General features: G+C 37.7%; 1 long non-coding RNA gene across 1 annotated transcript in view; it reads left to right on the forward strand.

Annotated features, from left to right (window-relative positions):
* Positions 1-10,153, forward strand: part of LOC122198477 — a 267,549-nt gene that overhangs the window by 63,748 nt on the left and 193,648 nt on the right. The window lies entirely within an intron of this gene.

A 10,153-nucleotide genomic window follows, 5' to 3' on the forward strand; every position in this document is an offset into this window, starting at 1 on the left:
ACACATCTTCTTTGTTCATTCATCTACTGATGGACACATGTTTCCATATCTTGGCTATTGTAAATACTTCTGCCGTGAACATAGGACTACATATATCTTTTTGAATTAGTGTTTTTTTCTTTCTTTGAGTAAGTATGCAAAAGTGGAATTGCTGGATTATATAGTAGTTCTATTTTTAATTTTTTGAGGAAACTTGATACTGTTTTCCACAGTATCTGCACCAATTTATGTTCCTACCAACAATGCACGAGGGTTCTCTTTTCTCTGTATACTTGCCAACACTTGTGATTTTTGTCTTTTTGATATTATCCATTCTGACTGGTATGAGATGATATCTCATTGTGGTTTTGATCTGGATTTCCCTGGTGATTAGTGATGCTGAGCATCTTTTTTATGTGCTTGTTGGTATCTGTGTATGTCTTTTTTGGAAAAATGTCTATTTAGAGCCTCTACTCATTTTTAATTAATTTTTTTTCATTATTGAGTTGTAGGAGTTCTTTATATATTTTGGATATTAATCCCTTATTGGATACATGATTTGCAAATGTCTTCTCTCATTCAGAAGGTGATTGCTCTTTATTTGTGTTTTCCTTCACTGTGCAGAAGATTTTTAGTTTGATGTAGATTCATTTGTTTAATTAATATATATAGAAAGTATCTGAGTAGGAGAGAGGGGCAGAGGGGGAAAGAGAGAGAGAATCTCAAGCAGGCTCCATGCTCAGTGTGGAGCCCAATGAAGAACTTTATCTCATGGGGGATCATGACCGGAGCCAAAATTAAGAGTTGGACGCTCAACCTACTGAGCTATCCAGATGTCCCAACATTTGTTTATTTTAGTTTGTTGCCTTTGCCTTTAAAGTCAAATCCAAATAAATATTGCCAAGAGCCAAGTCAAGAAGCTTAATGTCTATGTATTTTTGTAGGAGGTTTCTGGTTTCTGGTCTTACATTCAAGTCTTTACCCCATTTTGAGTTAATTTTTGTGGATGGTGTAAGATAGTGGTCTGGTTTCATTCTTTTGTGTGTGGCTATCCAGTTTTCCCAACGTCATTTACTGAAGAGACTATCCTTTCCCCATTGTATATTTTCACCTCTTGGTTGGAAATGAACTGACCATATATGCTTGATTTTATTTCTGGGCTTTCTATTCAATTCCATTGAACTGTATGTCTGTTTTTATGCCAATACTATACTGTTTTGATTACTATAGTTTTGTAGTGTAGCATGAAAGCATGGAGCATGATACCTCCAGCTTCGTTTTTCTTTATGAAAATTGCTTTAGTTATTTGGGGTCTTTTATAGTTCTATACAAATTTTAGGATTGTTCTATTTCTGTGAAAAATGTCATTGGACTTTTGATAGGGATTGCATTGAAACTATAGATTGCTTTGGGTAATATGAACATTTAAAAATATTTATTATTTTGATCTGTGAGCATGGAATATCTTTCCATTTATTTGTATTGTCTTCAGTTTCTTTCATCAGTCTTATAGTTCTCAGAATTTAGGTCTTTTACCACCTTTGTTAAATTTATTCCTAGATATTTTATTTATTTTTTTCTGATGCAAGTATAAAAGGGATTGTAGTCTTAATTTCTGTCTCTGATAGTTCATTGTTAGCATATAAAAATACAACAGATTTTTGTATATTGATTTACCCTGAAACTTTACTGACTTCATTTATTAGTTCTAATATTTTGTTTTGGTGGAGTCTTTAGGGTTTTCTATAAGTGAAATCATGTCATCCACAAATAGTGATAGTTTTACTTTTTTCTTTCCAATTTGAATACCTTTTACTTATTTTTCCTGCCTAAGTGCTCTGGCTAAGACTTCTAATAGTATGTTGAATAAAAGTGGTGAGAGTGGGCATCTTTGTCATGTTCCTGATCTTAAGGGAAAGCTTTCAGCTTTTTGCCAGTGAGTTTGATGTTAACTGTGGGGTTGTCATATATGGTTTCTATTATTTTGAGGTATGTTTTGTCTATACCCATTTTTTGAGAGTTTTTATCATAAATGGATGTTAGATTTTGTCAGATGCTTTTTCTGCATCTGTTGAGATGATCATACGATATTTATCTTTCATGTAATATATCACATGGATTGAATAGTGGATATTGAATCATCCTTGCATTCCTGTAATAAATCCCACTTGATTGTGGTATATGATCCTTTTACTATATTGTTGAACTTGGTTTGCTAATAGTTTGTTGGGGATTTTTACAACTGTGTTCATTAGGGATATTGGCATGTATTGTGTGTGTGTGTGTGTGTGATCATTATCTGCTTTGGTATTAGGGTATGCTGGCCTCATAAGATGAGTTTGGGAGCGTTTCTTTTTCTTCAATTTTTTGGAAGAGTTTCTGAGAAGGATATGGAAGAGTTTCTGAGAAGGATAAAAAAGTTTTCTTTTTTATTTAGTTTCTTTAGTTATAAAGTTAGATTGTTTATTTGAGATTATTTATTTATTTATTTATTTATTTATTTAGAGAGTGCAGTTTGGAGAGGGGCAGAGAGAGAGGGAGAGGGAGAATCCCAAGCAGGCTCTGTGCTATCTCAGTAACCATGAGATCATGACCTCAGCCGAAATCCAGAGTTGAACATGTAATCAACTAAACCACCCATGCACCCTGAGATTTTTCTTGTTTCTTTGTATTGTGGATGAGAGTGACCTGGGAGATGGGGCCACAACAGCAGCACAGGGTGGGGGACGGGGTGCTCATCCATGGCTTACGGTAGTGCTGCAGCAGCGATATGGCGGGGGCAGGGGGAGGGTGCAAGCAGGGTAGAGAGTGCAAGAATGGCATCTACCAGCCCTGGTGCCGCAAGGTAGAGGGACAGTCTAAAAATGGTGCCTTCCAATGTCTTCATTCTTGGAGAGATTCCCGGCAGACTTTGCCCCTCTGGCAGAAGCTTTAAAACTAGCAAATAAATTTCCATTGCATATTGTGTTGGTTCTTTTCAAACTACTGCTTTTGCTCTGGGTTCTGGGGCCAGTGAGTCTGCATGTGAGACTTTTTTTTCGGAGTGGAATCTTCTTTCTCTGCAACCCTATGGTTCTCCTGGAAGCAAGCCCTTTTGGTTTTCGAAGCCAGACGTTTTGGGAGCTTGTCTCTCCAGTGCAGGTTCCCAGGGCTGGGTGCCTGATGCAGGGCACAAAGCCCTTACTCTTCATGGAGAGGTTCCATATTTGTGAGATCTCCCCTGCTTGTGGATTCCCATGCGAGGGTGGGTTTTTTTGGTAAGACCACATCTCTGCCTCACCTACCTGCCTTGATGTGGCCTTTTTATATCTTTTGTTGTGGATGTTCAGGAGCTCAGATTCTTTTCAGAGGAAACTGTTCTATATGTGACCGTAGTTGTCTTTTGTTGGTGGGAGGAAGTGAGTTTAGGATTTTCCTATGATGTCATCTTGAACCACCTCCTGGCTTTTATTTTTCTTCACATATCTTTCTTGAGGGGACACAATTCATCCCATAAGAGGCTCCTACAATGATTTTTTTTACCAAGTTTACAGAGTTAAAAGGATATTCTTAAGTTACAGTTATGTTACACATGGTATATGACATTTTACATTAACCAGAGTATTGAATGTATTAAATCCTTGCATTGTACAACCATTCTGAATAAATGAGAGCCCATAATTAACTATCCTGTCAACTTCCCTTAGAAAAGAAATGAACACTTCAGAAGCCTCACATGCCAATGAGGACAGTCAGTGTGGAGGCATGGAGATGTAATTCCTGGAAAACACACTCGGATTCCATGAATACAGTACTTTACCAAATTTGTAGATAATAGTCGAACAGCTGACTCATGTTTCTGGATTTTTGGAAAACAGACACTGCGCCACAGTACATACTGATATGTGTACTCAAAAACAAATGAGGGATAAGAGCTCACAAAACTGCTGTGGATTCAGAATGGGCAGAAACACTATGTACTACTGGCTGAGTTCTTGGACAACTTCAGTTTCAACTTTGTGACAAAGGTTTTGCTTGTTTCAGCGTCACGTTATTTTTCATAGTTATACACTTTTAAGGCATGTAGCACCTAAAAATACACTAGCTTCCAAGATAAGGAAGCAGAACTTTTAAATAAAACAATGTAAAGTCATGCAGATGAATCTATGGAGATATTATGCAGCTGAAGGGTCCAGGGACTTGAGACTGTATTTTGTCTGAGAAACAACTCAGCTAAGGGAAGCCTCCAGATTCCTAACAAGTTTTGTCTATTAGAAACTGCTAGTTATAATTTCCAAACGTTTTGGTTTTAACCAACTGTTTTTTTTTTTTTTTTCCTTTATAGAGGTATAGTTAGAGACAATTAGGAAATATCATATGGTACTCATTAGTTTGTCTTTTTGTTCAAGCTACTAGGCAAAATTCTACTATTTAAGAACGAGGAGTATAATGCAAGAGACTGTAATGCTGGGTATCGGGAGCAGGTGATGGGAAGGGAAAAAAGGCCACAGGGAGCTAGAGCTGCTGTAGACATACACTGGGGCTACTCTTGCAGGCACAGTGTGCAGATGGAGTTTTATTTGCCTGTGGCATGCTGTAGTGATAAAGTTGGCTTCGCAACCCACTTCCCTGAGACCGAACGCACACCTTGTGCACTTGGGTGTCCTAGAAAATTAATTTCTCAGTACTTCAATTTTCTTGCTTTTGTAAGACGGGAATAATGACCATCATTTCACAGCATTGCAGTCAAGAGTAGGTTTTGTTAAAAGCACAGATTCTTGGGCCCCAACCCGGCACATCTGAATCAGAATTTCCAGGGGGCAATGCCTGGGAATCTGTATATTAAATGACAACCCTGGTTTCTGTATACTTAACTCTCAGGGTATTTTGAGAAACATGAATTACATATGATATGTAAAGTGTCTAGAATTGGGCATGTGGCACCTGACAAACGGTAGTTTTCTCCCCACACCTTCCCTTAGTAAGTATGCAGGGATAAGGGCAGTGTGTTCAGGTGGTGTGGTCATAGTTGAGCCTGGTAGCAGAATCATTCTTTCTGTGCCTCTCTAGCTTAAAATTATGAAGGGTTCTGAGTGCTAAGACTTTTGAACAGGATTATTGGTTTATGATCCATTAGCCTACCAAGTACCATGATCTCTTTACCACAGAGTTTATCATTGTTGGAACATACATTTTAAAATGATTTAGGGGTGCCTGGCTGGCTCAGTCAGTTAAGGGTCTGACTCTTGGTTTTGGCTCTGGTCATGAACTCACTGTTTGTGGGTTCAAGCCCCACATTGGGCCCTGTGCTGACAGTGTAGAGCCTGCTTAGGATTCTCTCTCTCTCCTTTTCTCTCTGCCTCCTCCCACTTGTGCAGTCTCTGTCACTCTTAAAATAAATAAATAAACTTAAAAAAAATGTAAAGTGATTTAATATTTACAAATATTTTCAACATTCAAAAATGGTTTCAACATTTTAAATTATGTCACATATTCAAGTTGGTTACTGGAATTATTTTGTTGTTAGTTAAAAAAAAATCTGGCTGTCATCTTTATTTTGAATTACAAAATGTTTAAGGGTTTTTGTTTTTGTTTTTTGCACTTTAAAAAAAATGCAGTACCTTTATCTAAACTTCAGTGGTACCAGAGTGCCATACGGGCAGTCCATGGGCTCGTTTGGATTGCACAGAAGACCAAGTAAATTTATCAGAGCCTCTGATTATAGAGGCTCTAGAGGAAAAAAAAATCTGGTTCATAGACATTTCATTTAGAATGTTGACTTCATTTTTTTAGACCTTGTTAGAACACGTGTTCTTCATTACTCCATTCCCAAACAATTTTCAGCTGTGACTTTTCCTCAGGAATATGCTGGGCTTATTTTGTGAGAACTTCTGTTAACAGCAGTGTTGATAACTGTAACAGGGACAAAAATTGTGAGTGTGCACCACTTTGTTCCCTTCTCTTGCCACTGCAAAAAAATTCTGGCATTGCTGGAATTTCCTGCTACCCCAGTCTGGCCCTTAATTATTCAGATGTCTGTAATGGGGTGCTCAAGAAATGGACATGGATGATGTACACTTGAACATGCGAGAAGAAGATGGTAGAAAGAAATGAAGTAGAGAAGAAAAATCCTATGTGGGTGTGGGATGGAGAGTAGTGGGCAGGGAGAGACTTTCGCGAAGTTATCCCAGATGCTTGGAGGCAGAGGCAGTAATGGAGGGGACTTTAAAGATGTCTGTCTGGGTATTAAGAATGTATTTCCTTCTTTGGCATTTCCTTAGAAGGCTGAAAAAAAGAAACCCCCAAATCCTTCGAAGTTTTTTTCATTACTTTTGGCTGCCAAACTACAGTTCTTTGATTGCAACACTAGGCTGAGCTTGGACCACGTAAGGCTCTGGGGTTTATTTAGTTTCAACAACTTAACTGAGTGCAGTAAAATGAAAACTTTGATTATTTCAGAAAAAACCCTGACCTTGTCTACAATACCATTTATGAAGATTCTGTCATTTTGGATGAGAAGAGATTTATAATCCAAAATGTGTACTGTAATCCCATTAGATTAAAATCAGTGCATATTCGGGTTAATTGCTTGGGAACCATGAGGACATAAAGTATGTGAGAAATCAGGGGAAATAAATGTTAGGATGTCCTTGGAACCACAGTAGAGGGGTCGGCCATCTTGCCAGAGGAACCCAACGAAAAGCCCCTAGTAGCGTGCCAGAACGAATTGGAGGTCAACAAATCACCGAGCGACAGCACGACCTGACGTGAAAAAGGCCCACCCGGACCTAAACCCTGGAACCGCCCGAGGCCTTAGTTCCCAAATAAAGCCTTTGACTGCTAAAATTTTTTAGCCTCTGACTCCTATCTTTACCCTGCCTTACGCCTGACCCTAACAATAAACTTTTCTAAGACTTCTGCTGCCTGGGACTTTAGAGAAACAAGTTGTTTTCCTTTGGGAACTACAACAGTATCTTGAGTTCTTTCTGCTGGCAAGTATGGTCATGTATACAACAAGGGCCAACTTCTTGTGTGACTTGTAGTCTCACACGCCCTGTGTTTAGGAGGGTCACCCACTCGGTTAATGCTCTGTTGCTGACATCTTGAAATTCTTAAGAATTTTTTAACAAGTGGCCCCACTGTTTCATTTTTCATTAGGCCTCACAAACTATGTAGATGAACTGGTATATAACTCAATATAAATGGACATCTACTCTAGATTCTTAATTAATCAGCCACAAGACTTATTGGTTGGTTGGTTGCTTTTACATTTTTTGAACACGTAATGCGTTCACCTGGTTCAAAATTATTCAAAGATTGACAAGGAAATGTATTTCATCTCAGTCTCCAATCTACATAGTTCCAACCCCTTTCTACATAAATGGTGTTATTGATTTCTAATGTAGTATCCTTCCAGAGTTTCTTTATGCATAAAAGAAATATTAATTAAGAGTTTTATGTTTATTCCTTTTGTTTTACTTAAGAGGTGACACACAGTCTGCACTGTTTTGCATCGTGTTTTTCCCACTGTATTTTTTTAATCAACTGTTTTCAACCGAATATTTTTTGGAGATCTTAACCATATCTGTATATAGGGAATTCCTCTTTCTTTTTCACAAGGTACGTAGAATGTCACTGTATCAGTGACCCATTGTTTATTTAACTGGTCCCTATTGCTTGAAATTTGGTTTATTCCCACTCTTTTGTTATTATAATCAAGGCTCAAAAGAATAACATTGTGCACTCATCAGTTTACTCATGAATAAGTATAGCCATAGGATAAATTCTCCAATGTAGAATTCCTTAGGCAGTGTAATTTCAGTAGATATGCCAAATTGGTCTCCAAGGATATATTTAAATATATTTAAAGATAATACCAATGACATGTGAGTGCATATTTCCGTACAGCCTCACTAACAGGGTGAGTTTCCAAACTTTTGAATTTTTTTGTTGCCAATCCAATAATGATGTTTAAATTTGCACTTCTTTTTACTAGTTGGTTTGAACATTCTTTCATATGTTTTAATAGCTGTTAGTTTGTACTATATGAAATTGTCAGTTTCCATGCAATTTTGAAATACAGAAACTACAATTTCATATGATTTAAACTAATTTTATACTAATTTTTTCTGAACTGTCTGCTCATTTCCTTTGCCTGTTTTTCTATTGTGTTGGTCTTTATTGATTTCCAGGTGATCTTTATGTATCTGAGAGATTAGCCTTCTATGACATGTTTCAAATATTTTTTTCACCAAAATTGCCTTTTGACTTGCTTTTGATATTTCTATCCATGTGGTTTTATGTCATCAAATTATCATCCTTTTCCTTTTATATCAAGTTTATTGATTTTGAATTATAGTTAGAAAGGTTGTTCGCAGTCCAAAATTATAAAGGAATTTCTATATAACTGCAAGGTCTTTTTTTAAAAAAGGACATTTATAGTTTTACTTTTTACTTTAGAAATCTTTGATCCATTCATAATTCATCCTGGCATCAGATGTGAGGTATGGATCCAATTTTGTTTTATTTTATTCCTTCTAGTTGGTTATTTAGTTGTTCCAACAAGTTTAAATATATATTTTTTAAGTTTTATTTATTTATTTTTTTTGAGAAAGAGTGTGCATGCAAGTGGGGGAGGGGCAGAAATAGAGAGAGGGAGAGAGAGAGAATCGCAAGCATGCTTCTCACTGTCAGTGCAGAGCCTGACTCGGGGCTCGATCTCACAAACCTGAGATCATGACCTCAGCTAAAACCAAGAGTCAGACATTTAACTGATGTGCCAGTCAGGTGCCCCCCAACACATTTATTGAATAGACTTCTTCAAACTGGTTTGATATGCCACCTTCATCATATGCTAAATCCCTATAAACATTTGAATTTGAGACTTTCTGTCTCTTCTATGGGTGTTTCTCTTTGTTTCTCTTCATGTGCTAGTACCTTACATCTTTAATTATTGTCAACCCCATGACCCATAACAACATCTAGCAAGAGAGAAAAACCTGGGCTAATAAGGACAATTTTTTGGCTTAACTTACTGATATTTTTAGTCAGGGACATACAAGTACTCTGTAAGCAGATTTGTGTCTAAGATTTTTCTGGTGGAAGCTGACTTATAGCAATAAAAAGTAGAAAAGAGAATAATGACTGATTGTTAATGCTATGTGTCAACTTGGCTAGGCATGGTTTCCAGATGTCTGGTCAAACATCAGCCAAGATGTTGCTGTGAATGTGTTTTTTCGATGTGATCAACATTTATAGTTGGTAGACTTTGAGTGGAGCAGATGACTCTACATAATGTGTCTGGGCCTCTTCTAATCAGTTGAAGGCCTAAAGAGCAAAGACTGAGGTTTCTTGGAGAACAAGGAATTTTACCGCAAGACTCCAACATAGAAATCATGCCTGAGTTTCCAGCCTATCTGGCTTTCTCTGTGGATTTTGGACTCAAGACTGCAACATCTACTCTTAAATGAATTTCCAGCCTGCTAGCTTGCTCTATATATTTCAGACTTTGTAACCCCTACAATCACATGAGCCAGTTCTATAAACCAGACCTCTCTCTGTGTATCTCTTATTTATTCTGTATATCTGGAGAATCTTGATTGATACATTAGGTGAAAACTGTAATCAGAATAAAAATTTTTTTTAAATTATTTTTGAGAGAGAGAGAGAGTGAGTGTGAGTGGGGAAGGGGCAGAGAGGGAAGGGGATAGAGGATCTGAAGTGGGCTCTCTGCTGTCAGTACAGAGAGTGGGGTTCTCGATGCGGGGCTCAAACTCACTAGCCATGAGATCATGACCTGGGCTGAAGCCAGATGCTTAACAGACTGAGCCACCAGGCACCCCCAGATTTTTTAAGGACACCTAATATTTCCTACCATTGCCACGCTCCTATGTGCAGTTGATTAATGCATGTTTTCAGTGCACCCATGTGCTCAGAACACTGGTAGCTCTCCCCAGACTGTTGCCCTTGTCCTGCCCCACAGACATCTGTCTATATACCCTTTCTCTCTACCACTCTCACTAGGTTGCTTTGTTTTTATTGGGGAGGGGGGCTGAATGCAACGAATGGAAATATTTTTTAGTCAGTGAAGGGCCTGCAGATCTTGTTTAGGAGATAATTTATTCTGTTTTTCTTTTGGCTACTTTTGAAAACTGACATTGTGACAGAATAGCATAAACTGTTGAAATCATTGAAA

The sequence above is a fragment of the Panthera leo genome, chromosome C2, assembly GCF_018350215.1.
Source record: "Panthera leo isolate Ple1 chromosome C2, P.leo_Ple1_pat1.1, whole genome shotgun sequence".
Classification (NCBI taxonomy): domain Eukaryota; kingdom Metazoa; phylum Chordata; class Mammalia; order Carnivora; family Felidae; genus Panthera; species Panthera leo.